General features: G+C 35.0%; 1 non-coding gene and 1 pseudogene across 2 annotated transcripts; both read right to left on the bottom strand.

Annotated features, from left to right (window-relative positions):
* Window positions 1-10,576: 10,576 nt before the first annotated feature.
* On the bottom strand, window positions 10,577-13,364 carry LOC111297818 (subtilisin-like protease SBT1.6 pseudogene; annotated as a pseudogene). The gene has a single exon (XR_016328789.1). The product of XR_016328789.1 is annotated as a subtilisin-like protease SBT1.6 pseudogene (transcript).
* Window positions 13,365-14,672: 1,308 nt separating this feature from the next.
* On the bottom strand, window positions 14,673-14,746 carry TRNAT-AGU (transfer RNA threonine (anticodon AGU)). Its single transcript has one exon. It is a non-coding gene; the product is annotated as a tRNA-Thr (tRNA).
* Between the last annotated feature and the right edge of the window lie 1,191 nt (window positions 14,747-15,937).

Below are 15,937 nucleotides of genomic sequence, written 5' to 3'. Positions count from 1 at the left end.
TTCTTTAAACATCATTAAATTCTAAACTCAAACTTTTATTGATAACTATAAAATCAAAATCATTTTATATTTATGTGTAATTTAATTCTCAATTATTATTTAATTATGCCAATTAAAATTAGCACTACTTTATTTTTTTTAATTTTATTTTATGATAATATATACATGTATATTAGGGAAATAAAATTAGTATATATAAAGATTTTCGTTGTTAGTAATTATTTTTTATTAATGATTTATAGATTTAAAGTAAATTATCATTGAAATTTATGATATATTTTGACTCTAATTTATGATTTTAAAAAAATTAATTATGTGATTTATGATTATAAAGAGAAAAAATTGGGGGAATGAAATGGCAGGGCTTGTAATTAAAGGGAAAAGAAGGGGGTGGAGTTGTAAGAGGATTGAAAACGTCTGTACCAACTCCTTCCTTTTTGGATGGTAGTTGGATTTGGGATGGCTTTGGACGTAGGCTCATGTGAGCGGTTGTAGCGTTGGGACCCACTGGCACACCACTCGTGGACCCTAATCCAACATCCTCCTCCTCTTTCTTATCCCTAGCCCCAGGCCCAGCTGCGCCCACCTTTCTTCCTTTCCTTTTTCTTCTTTTTTTCCCTTTCTTTTTTTTTTTTTAAATCTTTTTTCTATCCAAAAATTATTTGATATAATAATATTTTTTTAATTTCACAAGTAAAATTAAAATGACATATGTTTCTATTTTGTAAAATTAAAATTTTTATATTTTAAATATATACGAAAAAATATATATTACAATCCAAATTTCGCTTATAAAATTAAAAAATTTCATTATTAATATATTCAATAATTTCTCTTATTTAATTTTATTAATATAATTACAATTGGTTTTAACTTGTAAGAATCAATTTAATTTAATTTAATTCTAAATTCCTTCAATTATTAGAGCTTTTAGTTAAAGCCATAGATTCCTTTAATTATGTTGTTAAGGTCAAATTTATGAAGTGAGTTTCAATGCAAGAATGGGTCATTTTACATGAACGCATGCATAAAAAAAATTAATTTTATATATTTATATTCATAAATATCTTCTTTATATGGTCAATTATATGTTACTTAAATATGGTATTTTTTAAAGTTAAAGGTAATAAACTTATAATATATGCTCACAAGTTTTTCTAAACATTTCATATAGTTAATAGTTCATGGAAATTTCTTTTGAAAAAAAAGGAGATTATAATTTATTAAATATCATTTATTAATCATCAAGTGATTCGTTCAATTAGTTAAAATTCATATTTTTTTTATGAAAATATCTTGAATTTAACTCTTATCGGTGATCGTTTGCTAGAGTCACATTGAATGTATAATTTACAATTATTTATCTTAAGTTATTAAATATGACACATTTTATTTTGATTTAAAATATTGATAATTAATATTTAATATTTGTATATAATTAATATTTAATGTTTGTATATATTATTTCTAATTAATTAATTCATTCGTTTTTATAATAAAAATATTATATTTAAGCATTAGTAATTTTTTATTGACATTATCTAAAATTTAATTCTTCCAACAAAATAAATGAGAAAACTATATATTAATACTGTGATTTATGAATTTTAGCAAATTATGTGCTCTCAATTTTGTTTTTTTTAATCCTAAATGATAATGCAAAAAAAAAAAAAAAAAGAATAATGCAAATGGTGCACATGGTTCACAAAGGTTTAAGATAGCAAAAGCCTAGCTGGTGGGAGAAGTTAACAGAGTTTGGTGAGCTGCCCCCAAAATAAGAGGATATGCATTAAAGAAATAATAGTGTGTGGCTGAGATGCATAGGGTTGAAATAGTTAGGTCTGAGGGTGATGGACCCTAAACCAATCCAAGCCAAAGATTTTTTATTGAATTTTTTTGTATTTTTATTGTAATATAATTAAATTTAATAAAAATTTTTTTGTTTAAAATTTTTTTAATTATAATAATAATTATTATTATTATTTTTAATACAAATGTAACCTTATATTGAACTTAGCTTCATCTTCTTATACATTTTTCTAATGCATGAATGTCTTGGGCCCTCCCCTTACTCAATTATGCCCATGCTATTTTTTCCACTTTGTTGTCCACATAAATCTCCCTACCTGTCCAACAGCTCTCTATCATTATAATCCTAGATCTGTGCAAAAGAGAAGAGGGAACTGTAGTCCAGTTAGGCACATCACTTTTTTTTTAAGGCAAATCCACCAAATCATTCTTCATTACATAATTGACTATGAAGTACTTGAACCTTATATATTCCTTGGTGTTCTTACCATTTGATCAAGATTGATTTATTAACTGTTCATTAAAGTTTTTGGTTAGTAAATCTGGTCTTTTTAATTGGTACTTCTAATATCAATTATGCTTGAAATGTTTGGTTATCTAATTCTAAGATAATCTCTCAGTATATCTTCCTTTCCTTAACCAATCTTTAGTTAACAACAATACTATCTAACAAGTTTAAAATTTAAATTTTAATATTTACAATTTGGTTTTTTATTTTCAAATCCTAACTTGACAGGGCTGCTCACAATTAATACGGTTCTAGAAGGAGGCTAATCAAAGTCTATGAAAAAAAAAAATGAATCGCACAACCTTACTAAAAAAGGAACAGCCCATGATTTATTCTTCATTTGTTTATAGTTAGGTTTGCTCTTCAGCGAATTTAACAGGTTAAGTTAGTCCAAAATGTGAAAAAGATTGGTTTGTAATTTAGTCATAATTTTTTGCTTTACTTTCCAGAGAGATGATTATGAATTATGGTTAGCGATTGATTTCATTTGTCATTATGGCACATTAGACTTTGCAAATCCAATCATTAGCCATGTGCGAAACAGGATTAAAGTAATACTAACATGATTGCTAAATCTCAGGGTTCCTGTTGTAAACTTTAATGTAACAGGAAAACCTGACAAGATCTGGCTGAGGATTCTCATCCATTAAGGTTTTGAATTTGCACTAACCAAAACAAAGGAAATGTCCATCACCTTTTTGAGCCCTGCAAGGATATTTCCTTCCATGGTAAAAAAAATGTGGGTGGAAAATTATTGGTATTGTTGAATGATGTTTTTGTGGTCCTGTAAGTGAAAACCAGAACTTCGGCTGTTTCTGAATTTTAAAGCACTGGTTTGCTTGCTAACTAGCTTATTACCTTGGGTCACAATGATGAATTTTCATTTGAATCTTGACAATTTCAGATTTAAAAAAAAAAAAAAAAACCAATAAGTGCTTAGCAACGTGGGTGCAGCTACTACTATCTCCATTTTCCACAATTGGGCCCAATGATGGATCAGACAGGTTGTTGGGTGCTAACAATTTCCATTTGAATCTTGACAATTTCGGATAAATACATTAACTGAATAACGTTTCAAGGGAGAAATATTGTAGGACAAACTGAGGCAACGTGATATGAGAAATTGAACTTTCTTCAGGGGTTGCTTTCTTTGCAGCCTCTGCAGCTGCTTTCTCTTCTTCAATCTCAGCAACAATGGCATCAATTTCAGCTTCTTCTAGTTGCCGCAGACCATGCTTTTTTGTCATCACAGCAACTTCTATGTTCTTTCCCGCACTCGCAACAACCTAATTGTTGAAGTAAAAAAGAGAAACAGAGAACATAAATCACAGGTTAATACAGGTAAAAAAGAAACACAAATGTTGTCATCCCATACTAAAATCCAAGGCAAAACAAAACAGCAGAATTAATTAAGGAAATTATGCCGAGCAATTTATTTTGCCCCAAGATTCTCTCAAACATGATCAATAACTCAACCGACACAAACTAGAAATAAACCTCAAACTAAAAAGCATTCCTCCGTAAATCATAATAAACCTCAAACTAGAAATAGTGGTAACTTCATCCTACATCAAGTGGCTGGCTTCAAAAGAACAGATTCGATTTTGATTCTCAACTCAAGCAACAGGTCATGTATGAAAAAAAGCTAGCATGTTGTCCGATTAACCAAAAACAAACAGTTACAGCAATATATAAAGCAGTTACCATGGAGACAAACAAAAATACGCACAGAACCGTGTTAACCAGATCATAATCTAAACATCAAGCATGCATAGTAATTTGAACAAACTAATTACCTGAAGTAATTTGAACAAAGCATTTGGCCTTGGCCAGGGAATTCAAGAGATAACTCAGTCTGAGATGCAATTCATTCTCCATTGCACTTCAGTTTCCTAGGAAACTTAAAATGAAAATTGACATAGTTAAAACAAGGAAAAGGTGATGAAAACTAACAACAAATGATGATCTCATGACGACTGCCAGCAAGAGACTGGTGAAAGCCCTCCAAATATCAGCATGACATAATATATTTAACCAAGCCATTATGGTAAGTAACATCAAAATCAAATGCAGTGTAAGAAATCTAAAAAATTCTGACATAAGACAATATATTTGATAAGAAGAAACAGTTTCACATACATTTCTACTCGTAAGTATAACTAATGAATGCTTATTAAACACTGATGCCCTAAAAGCAGCCTTGCTTAAATGAGCATTTCATATCCGTAAATACCAACAAAAAAACTGAAGCAAATAGAACAAACCATCCATTCAAGACAGGCAAATTCAACTTAGAAAATAGTTCAAGTGGTGTTATACATTCGACAGTTACAGGATCCTCAACTGTAAGCCTATGACTCTGACATTCAATTCGAGCCCTATTTATCAAGACGCGAGCGTCTGCTTTTAAACCCGCGCAAGCCAGAGCAATATGATCATCCAAAGACACAATCTTTCTAACAGTTCTGTAAGCAAAAATAACAAATAAATTATAGTGAATATCTATGTTTGAAAATCCCATAATTACAAGCATTCAAATTTCAAAAAGTGGCTATTTTTCTTCAATTAGAAAAAAATATGTTCATATGTTTCAAGATTAATATACGTTTGTGAGGAAGGATCTGTCTTTGCTTTTGGACTGGTTCTGATCTGCAATCCGACGTTGGAAGAGTGAGACGAGTGTTTTTGAGTGAAAGAACTTGGGGGACATGCCAAACAGCCCAAGAAGACACTGTGCTGTGGAAATCTTCAGAGCGCCGCCGTTTTATTATAGTATTCGCTTTTCCTTTTTCTTATTTTTCTGCTCTTCTTTAATCAATGATATCTGTTGTGACGGCGACTCCTATAGCTATGCTTATGCCATTTTTCAATGATGTTGTCGGATTCCTTGGGGGCTATGGGGTTCTGGCCATTAACTGTTTGTTTCCCTGTTCAGATGTATATATCTCACAAGAAGATTAGACGAGGAACAAGCAGGTGGCTAGCCCCCCAAATAATTAGCATGGCTTGTTTCATTGTCACAGTGGCTGCTGCAGTTGGCTCTGTAGCTGGAGTTGTTCTGGATCTCAAGACTTACAAGCCATTCAAAACTAGTTACTAAGAGTCATGAGAGCCCAAGAATTTACAAGTCAGTACATTAGGAATGTAGAAATAGCATGTATTCAATGGATGTTTTGGTATAATTAATAATTATAGCCTTCAAAAACTGTAAAACTTCATACATTCAACAGTTGTGGGTTTGAGAACACTTTTAGGGTTATTGTCTCATATATGGACCTTGCCTACTCTGTCTTCAAGGACATGGGTCTTTTAGGATGCTATTATAAATGGGTATGAATAAAATGCCCAGGAAGAATACTTACCAAACATTATTTGCCATGTGTGAGAAAATTTTCTGATGTTCCAATTATACTCGTTAATTGAAGTGAGATGCAGCTGCAAAGCTCTGGCTGCATGGACAGATTACAAGGATGTTTTGGTGGCATTCCCAAAAAACTTTGGCAGAAACCTAGAGTTTGTTATAGAATACATTTACAGAGGAAGTCTTCTTGTCATCAATTTAACAATAATGATGATGATGATCTTATACTACATAGCAACTAAAGCTTAAGTCAGCAGTGGATAGTTCTGGAATCTGCAGAACCAACGGCAAGGAAAAGAAATTTCGAGTCTTGTCTTGAAGCTCATGTCAACTTGAACTAGACTAACAGACAGGTCAGTATAAGCAATTACCAACCGATGACCTTTACAGATCAGTATGACCTCGATTGCTTGAATCTTTAAACATTTTAAAAAATTTCTTTAGCATTTTATACGGGTATCAAATACTGTAATATCATGAACTTTATTTTGGGTAAAATAAATGTATATATATGCTTCTCTTTCCTTTTATTTTTCCTCTTGTTCGTCATTTTTCTCCTTGTTCATTTTTTCTGTGAACAAGCATAGATCTGCACTTGACAGGGTTAAGCTGTAAGGCTGGATAGTGGACATTTTAATTGGTTGTTGATGCACCAATATAAATGTATCATTAAATCGCTGCCAGGAAATGCCTATCTTTTTCACCTTCAGAGTTCGGCAGTCCTCCAGAAACAAATCCAATCTGCTTCTTTTTCCATATATAGCAGTAATGGCTTACTCAAACCACTATAATACGAATCTTATCTGCAAAAAAAATCTTGGAAATTTACTTTCCTGTAATTGAACCTGCCAATGCTCATCACAACTCTCAATTTTTCTCTGTTCAACTTGGGTTTCTTTCAGCTTCTCCTGTGATGGGATTGACCTTGTGATAACCTGTGTAAAGGAATTGCCCTTCAGCAAAAACTCTGGGCAATAGCAGGTGATAAATTGAACCAGGATTATAGGCAACACATTGACTAAAGTATACCTGTTGCTTCCAAAACCCTTTTTTATAGGTGGGACATGGAAGCTTTGGTTAATCCCATGTCTGGTATATTAGATTGTGGAGATGCCTTGGATTCACGTGCTTTCATATCTCCTTTAAGTCAAAAATGGGGCGCCATTGCACCAAAATCTTTGGCAGCCGGTAAGTCAATCTCACCCCATCCACACGAATCTCGCACGCCTAGCTAGAGTGCTCGAAGCCCTTCCAGTTACTTCCTCTCCACTTTTTGAACCCTCTCATTAATGCTATATGTCCTATATATAATGTGGTAAATCATGTTCTTTCTGCTTCTGCCCACATTGGTACTTTGTTTAGCAAGAATTTGAAGCATGAGGGTATCGGATTCTCTGGCAGCCAACTGGAACTACGTTCGGGCTGCTGGTATCTTGTTCTTCAAGTTCCTCCAGCTCAGGAAACTTTTTCCTATAGAAGGAAGTTACCCGACCTTTACTCTTCTTATTCCATCTTCTACTTTTTCCATCATTCTTCTATCAGCTGCATTTCTCATTAACTTCGCAGCTATTCAGCCTATTCTTCGTTCCAATTCATGTCCAGTTAGCCCAAAAACCTGCAAAGGAGGCATATGTTGGCACGGTTTTCGGAGTTGCCAAATTATTTGTAACGAAATTGGTACAAAGGTTAAGAATACACAGCAATCGTACCTCACCATCTCTATCTCGAAGCAGTCGTTTCTCGTTGTGCTACGAGGCTAAGGAAATGCTGCGACTCCTGGTTTCTTGAGCCAGCCACTAACAAACACATGTTCAGCCTCCAAACCATAACATACGAATAACATTCACATGTACAATGTCAAATGGCTTCCTTTTTTTTTTTCCTTCTGTTAATCATTCATTAATGTTACATACAGTTGAGTCACGTTATTGAAATCCCACTATGTGGTAAATAGTTAAGTATTTGTCTAATCATCGTACCGTCGCAAGTTAAAAAAAGCATTCTAAGTAAACTTGTCTTTGTGCAATTTATTAATTCAATAATTTTTATCACTTTTAAGAGATAATGTCTAATAAATTTAAAATTTAAATTAACACTTGCAATTGTTTTCTTTCATAATACGATTTATTTTTGCATAAAAAAACTTCTAAGTTATGATTATCTATTTTGAAGTAAATAATAAAGAATTTTTTAGTAAAAAAAATAATATCATTACATCTAAGTGAGTGGTATTTAGATGTATGAATAATACATTAGTACTCACAAATTATTTAAATTTGATTTGAAAAAAATTCGAATTTAACTCGATTATCATCAAGTCGAATTCGAGCTCGAATAGTTCAACTAATCAAATTTTTATATTTTAATATATTTTAATTAATAAAATATTAAGTAAAATATTAATTAATAAAATAATTTTATTATTTTAATGAATAAACTGGAATTCGACTTAGTTATTATCGAGTTGAGTTCAAGTTCGAGTAACTTGATTAATCAAATTTTTATATTTTTATTATTTTAATTAATAAAATATTTCAAATTCAAACTCAAGTTTGAGCATAAATAATCAAATTTTTATCGAATATAAAAATTGAATTTATTTTTATATATTAATCGAACAAGCTCGATTATCTCAATTTTTATCTCGAATCGAATTCGAATTAAGAAAATAAAATTCAATTAAATTCAAGCATTGTTTCAAACATCAAATTTTAAATCAAATTCAAACTTAAACTTAATACTATATCGATATAAATTCGATCAATAGAATCTTTAGTGGCATCCACTTCAAATGCACACCCAATTCGAATAAGTTGAAATTCAAATAAGTCCAAAGGTTGTCGTAAAATGCTGTTTGTCCAAAGGCTTTGCTAGCCTTTTTTTTTTAATTGAAAATACAATATAATAACCTCCTCAAGACCTTGATTAAAAAGTAATAAATCTGCTTTAGAGCAGGCTGTATTAGGTAAAGATCATGTCGAAAGCAAGAATCCTCCTTTTCATGTGCTTGCAATCTTTGGGTCTTTCTATTAATTATAATGCTACACAAAAATCTTTGTTTTCTAGCTTTAGCCAATTAAATCTATTAACTCTAGTTAATTGTTGACGAAGATATTCACTTATTGTGAGTAAAATTTGCTGAAATTCACCATCCTTATCCAATGTTCGAGTGAAAAACAAAAGCTGAGACTGGCAAGCAAATCCTTTCCTCACGAGCTCTCTATTTTTAGCATAGGACCCTCGGCCAAACACGAGTTTGGAAATTGCCCCAATTCGTGGCTGTTCTGCCTTTCTATTCCATCAATGGGAAAAGAAAAAAACAAGTGTCCCGACAATTTAACAGATTGGACTTTGTCTTTTGTATAGAACCTGGCAATTTTACCCACACAAATCAAGTTGTCCATGAACATTATTTCATGGTACTGAAGGCCGACCGTAAGAGGTCTCCAACATGGCAGAACAGCGACTTGGGTGAGCACAAATTTAATGTGCTCGACCCACCAAGTTTGTTTCTTTTGAGTGCTTACTTGAAATGTCACCCTCCACCTTGAAAGATTATAGCCCACCATCTTCTGCCTGATCATACAAAGAAATAGAAGTTATATATATAGGACCCTCTCCAGTTTCCTCTATCAATTTTAAAGGATAAAGTTAGGGTGTATATGGGATTAGCTTACAGAAAAATTAGATTGAAAGCAAAGATCATGGAAATCTATGGAGGTTTGTGTAATTTCTACTCCTTGTCAATGAAACCAAGCACAACCCAAAAGAAAATTAATGATAAAATGATAAAAACTGTCTTCTAGCAAAAGAGAAAAAGGGTTACTCGTTTTCATCTTTAATTTCTTTATCTTTTGTGCTTTTCACCTTATCCTGTCTGAATAGAAATTAAAGGGCGGTGGCTGGTTGGTTCACTTTGACCAAAGTGTCCAATGCTTGTTCAAGAAACTCCAGGAAAGAAATGCAGACACCTTGTTGAGCTTCCAAAGAAGAATGGCAATGGCCGAAAGCCATGGCCCATGAGTGGAAGACAAATTTTTTGGGGTAAAGAGGCAGTTTGGTTTAAACGACACAAAATCAAGATTCCAAACGGCTAGTTTATCTTCTTTATTTTAATGGCTAAATTTAATCAGAAACTTAAGCCCATGCAATTCTTTGGTCCTAATTCAGCTGTCGCATAAACTGTTAGTTAAGGATTACGCTTTTAACTTTAATAATTAAGATTCCATTTTTTATAATTTCAAATGTAAAAAAATATAAAACATTCATGCTGACGGGGATATTTAGATTCAATCCCATGAATATTCTGATATTACTTAATATATCCGTTGAAGATACCAAGAAAAATGTTATACACTAAGGTTCTTTTCATATTGCTAATGTGTTTCATAATAGGAATGTCTATAGTTATTTTAATTGAATTAATCAAATGGTTTGATTAAAAAAAAAAGAGCACTTTAATATAATAGATTCAAATAAAACTACTACCGGAAGTTTTTTTTAAGAATAGAAGGCTGATCACTTGTGACAACCTTTTCAACTACTATAAGTTCGTAGCTTTAGAGCCACCAGGAGCCAAACCAAGAACAGTCATCAGCTGAGCAAGGCACAAGTGATAAAATTCAAACCACAATTAATTAGTCGTTATCGAGTGAATCGCTAACCAAGACCCCACACCATGAAAAAGATCCAGAATTGACAAAGCTATGTTTCCTGCGAGAATGGCGATCCAGCAGTTCACATGGTCGGTACTGCATGAAATTGACAGCACCAATGAGTCGCCTTATTGACCCCACAAGTGATCTCCTCAACATTTATAATTTACAAGCAAGATCAATCAGCCCAGCTATCTTCATCCTCTCCGAATGCGATAATAAAAATATATTTGCTCTACAGTTGTAAAGATTTCTGTATGATAATTTCTTAGCACTATTCTGTATATATAAACTTCTCAAGTTTATAAATACACGATTAAGAAAGAGATAACGAAGAAAATATAGAGGAAAACTCACACTAAACCAACCTCAAATCCAGTTTTTGAAACGCCCTTCCTCCTAATCCTACCACTGCCAAAGAAGAAAAAAAACACACAGAAAGGAACAAAGTGCAGTTCACTCTTTCGTCGATCAAAACCTACATTGATCGAATCCCAAGGTTACTAGTTTACAAGGGATCGAGTTGACTAACTACAATGGGGCTCCTCACCACATGCTTGATCCCATCTATCCAAGTCAGTGAGCCGAAAACAGCTCCTACATCATCAAGCACCAGGTGCTTGCTATCTGCTGTTATGGTCACGAAAAAGCTCATCTTCTTCAGCGCTGGCGTGAACACCAGCTTCACCGGCTTCACTGTCACTGTCACCCCTTTGGGTGCCTCTATCTTCGCAATGTAAACCGCATTTGCTTGACCAACATTAGTCACGGTCCTAATGAACGTCTTGCTTGTTGGACCCCTTGATGTGGTTGAAAACAATGCAGCAATTGAAGGGTAGTTAAGACTCTCAGGCAATGGCTTCTTCATTGGACAAACCACCGACGATCGCGTAACAACTTGTACTAACTTCGGATTATAACCAATACCACACAAGAAGTTTTCATAATCATTGTTAGTAATATCATAAATAAGTCCCGGATCCAATGCACGGCCAAGATTTAGATGCCCAGCACCAAAATCATAAGGAGTCGACCGCTTCCCAGTTGCTTCATCAATCATTGGCTGAAATTTATTATCGGCTATACTTGCAGTAGTCATCATAGCGGATCGAATTGCCGCTGGACTCCAATCAGGGTGTGCAGATTTAAGCAAAGCCGCAGCACCACTAACATGAGGGCAAGCCATTGAGGTTCCTGATAGAATATTAAACTCTGTTTTCCGTTGATCAGAGTCTAACCCGGTGGGGCCAACAGCGTCAGTCCAAGCAGCCAAAATGTTAACCCCAGGAGCAATCAAATCCGGCTTAAGAATTTCAGCGTTCAACCCATTGGGTCCTCTCCCAGAAAACGATGCCACAACAGGCGCAGGCTTGATACCAATGACAGTACCCTTAACATCAATGGTGGCCGTTGGATTTGCTGATGATGAAACATATGATTTGACCACATCTCCTTCGTCTGACCCAAGAGCACAAGCGGGTAAAAGATGAGCATCACCGACCAATCCTTCGCCATTTGAAACACCGTTAGCAAGAATCATGCCGACTCCTCCAGCTTTCTTCACAACCAAACCTTTAGCCACTCTTGGACTACTCCCTCGATCACAAATCACGATTTTTCCCTTAACAACGTTAGGATCAAGCAAATTCTCCATACATAAAGCAGCCGAGAGTACCCCTGATTTTCCAGGATAAACCAACGGATACATCTTTCCTTTTAACTGCTCGCCAGAGTACAACGACACGCCGTTTAACCTCCTCCCATCACCAATGATGACTTCAGCAGGGAAATTCCGATCGATTGTTCCCGCTCCAACGGTAACCAACCAAGGAGCAAGATTGGTAACCGACATTAAATTAGGCCCATTGTTTCCAGCCGAAGATGACACAAATATCCCTCGCGAAACCGCACCGTATGCTCCGATTGCGATCGGGTCGAGATAATAAGGAGAAGAGATTCCGTCTCCGCCCCCAATGGAAATCGAAATTACGTCGACGCCATCGTTAACGGCGGCATCGAAAGCGGCTAAAATGTCGGAATCGAAACAACCTGAATTCTTCCAACAAACTTTGTAAACTGCCAGTCTCGCTTTCGGGGCCACGCCTTTTGCGATTCCGGCGGCGTAACCTTCCATGCTGGCGCGAAATGCATGTCTTCCGGCAGCGGTAGAGGCGGTGTGAGTCCCGTGACCGTCAGCATCTCTCGGCGACATGAATTCGATCGTTTCGTTGATGCCGGCAATCGGACCACCCGGTCCCGCCGCAGCTTCATGACCTTTAGAGAAGAATCTCGCTCCGATTAATTTGCGGTTACAGCTTTCAGCAGCAAATTTGGTTCCGGTTTGGCAAACTCCTTTCCACCGAACCGGAACCGGTCCAAGATTCGTGTCTAAGAAGCTACGTCGTTCGGGCCAGACTCCGGTGTCGAATACTCCTATTATGACATCGGATCCGTAATCAGAGTCCGACCAAAGTCCGTGTTGGTTTCGTAGCCCCAGGAACTGAGGGGAGCGAGTTGTATGAAGTTCCCGGCGGTGGTCTTCAAAAACAGCAAGCATTGAAGGGTGGTTACTGAGGGAAGCAGCATGGGTTTCAGTTAAAGAGGCGGAGAAGCCATGGAAAACCGTGTCATATATATGGAGGATTCGAGTTGGCTCGGCGAACTCGGAAGTGTACCAGTGATAGTGAGTGGGGAAAATGGACGGCTTTGATTGAGAATCAACACGAAAGATGAAGGTTTTAACCGTTGAATCAGTGGAAAACGATTTAGGAAAAATCGAGGAAATGAACAAAAGAACCAGTAAAGGAAGAAAACTGGAGAGAAATGTAGCCATTGAAAGACACAGAACTGAAAAGAGCGAAGTGAGTCTGAGTGTTCGCTTACCGACAGAGATAGACTGATATAATGAAGATCACTAGTTATTGTCTTTTTCTTTTTTTATTATTATCTCAACCATCAATTAATCCTTAAGTTCAGGATAAAACGACTTCGTTTCACTGTTTAAAAGAGATTTGAGATTTAGCGACGGTTATGTGGGAAAAAAAAAGAAAAAAAGGCGACGGTTGTGGGAATGCTGCGAGTCGCTTTCTATTATTTCTAGGAAAGGAATGGGGTAGGTCAGTGATTATGCTTAAATTATAATGTGACAAAATAATCTTCACCGTTTAAGGCACATGACTTTTAATTATAACCATTGGATTAGTGGGGTGTCACCCCTGATGCTTGATCGGACGGATAATAATATGATTAGAATCTAATAATTCCCCGACTGCCTATAAAACTGCAACGGGGCAGGCTTTTAATTCTCCAACCCCAAAATAAACCAAAAAGCAGACCTAAGCGCGTTTAACAACCCAAATCACCATTTCCGTTATCATAAAATAGTGAAAAATTTTATTTATTTTTATTTTTAATTATAAAATATAATTTATTTTTAATTATAAAATATTAATTTAATTTAATTAAAAAAATCCCTGCATTTAATCAGCGCATGAATTTGAATACACATTTTATGAGAGGCATACCAAACTGATTATGTCTCATTGGAAAAAAAAAATTCATGCAAATATCAACTCTCAACCGACATAGGCAATATGTATTTGAATTCAGTCAAGCAATTGACGAATACCAAAGGATTTTGTATACAAAAGGTTGAAGGAAACTAAGTTAAATTTTAAAATTTATAATATTCAATAAATTTATGATTTAATTTTTAAAATTATTATTTTTTTATAAAAATATAAATACCTAATTCAAATCCTTGCAAATTACAATGCAAATCTAGTTTTAAAGCTCTTAAGCCGAAGTACAATTTTTTTTATCATAATTAAAAACAATTTAAGTAAAAAAAATATTAACGAGAAATTGTTTTGTACGTGGCCAATGGGCGCGTGAAGAGCATAGCTAATTAAATCTGTGAGCCTATGTTTGTTAACCATCAGTGGGGGAACATGAGACATGACACAGACAAGATAAACTGGAGAGCTTCTGTTTTAGGAAATGTAGGTAGATAAGATAAATTGGCAACATTCGAAAAAAGTATCCAACGGTTGATATTTCTAACATAAAACATGCAGGCCATCCTTTGACTGGCCCACAAAATTCGTCAGAATGGACGGCGTAGATTAGATTGCCTCTGCATCAGTGAACATGTGATCATTTTGATAATCAACAAGCGGGTCCCACTGTTCTCCTGCTTTGAGCTGACATCATCTGATTTTGTGAGCTGTATAAAGTGTCTGTTGTTGGCGATTCGGCGCTGTAAAGGTACCTGACTCATCATTTGACAATTAAAGTTGTAAAATTTAATAAAAAAAAAAAGGAAAAAAATCCGAAGGGTTGCTCTCGTTGAGAGTCGAACTCAAGACCTCCCGCTTACTAAACGGGTGCTCTAACCAACTGAGCTACGAGAGCTTGTTGTTTGGGGTTTCGAAGATGCTTTCAAGAATATCTTTCCTCATTTCTAAAAGGTCATCATCACCTCTGATTTTTTTTAAACCAAAAGGTGGAAATGGAATTTACTTGGGGCGAAAGGTGTTGTCTGTTGATGCTGAAAAGCAGAGATTTGTTTGTTGGGATGTCCATTCAGGCTGTAGCAGATCACATGCGAGCAGAAGCCCCAGGGATGGAAGACATGAAAATAGGGCCGACGTTCAAGCGCCATGTTATTATAACCTCTTGTCCTGGGCCCCCCTTGAGAGATAGTACCACAGTTTATAATGGGATTACAATTTACACATCACAGACACAGTTTAAAGGAGACATTGCTCCTTTTTCATGTTGGAAATGATTCTTTTTTGGCAGCCTATAACTAATCTCTCTAGTCAAACCCTAGAAGGGTTTTCTAGTTACTAGTTGTTTCATGTATTGTGTGAAACTGTGTTTTTGTATAGTTAGATTTGAATGCATTTAACATAATTATCAACAATATTGTTTATAAAGTAGATAGAAGATGAGGTTAATTAAAAGTAGATTAAAAATTTTAAAAAGAAATCCTGAAATTTGGAAAGATTTGCAATGAAAAAGAAAGAAACTTAAGGCCCAATATAATGGATAGACAAGTTCAGCTTGATAGTCGGGTCCTTAAGGTTCTATGTGTTGCTTAGCTTCAACTGGGTTCGGTTTCTTATATGGTCTGGCTGGAGCCTGGAACGACTATAATTAAAGATGGTTGCTGGTGTCTGCTTATAAACAAATCATGTTTTTGATTGAGCAATGCCAATTTTAGCCAAACAAATTTAGGCATCATCTGTAAAAAGTCAATATTCTTAGAAGCCCTTAACCCATAACTTCTTAGAATAATCATAGTTATATATAATAATTATGTACAATTATGGCAACAGAAACATGAAATGGAGCATATGATCGCAAAAGGATTACCCTATAATGGTGCTCTAATTGAAGCATTAGAGGTTAATTATAAGCATCATCAGTGAAACTAAAGCAAGGGAAAAGATGCTCTATCATTGAATTTACAAACTTTATCTATGATTCGTAGCCAAAATCAAGGGTTACCTAACAGCTTGATCATGGTAAGTTTGATGAGACAAAAAGGCAAACAGACAGGAAAGGAGAACATCAGGAGTTCTGTGCCAAACTATGATT

Source organism: Durio zibethinus, chromosome 16, assembly GCF_047325235.1.
Source record: "Durio zibethinus cultivar Kanyao isolate XHJ-2024 chromosome 16, ASM4732523v1, whole genome shotgun sequence".
NCBI lineage: Eukaryota > Viridiplantae > Streptophyta > Magnoliopsida > Malvales > Malvaceae > Durio > Durio zibethinus.
The sequence above is the reverse complement of the archived record's forward strand: the minus strand, read 5'-3'. Positions and strand labels throughout refer to the sequence as shown.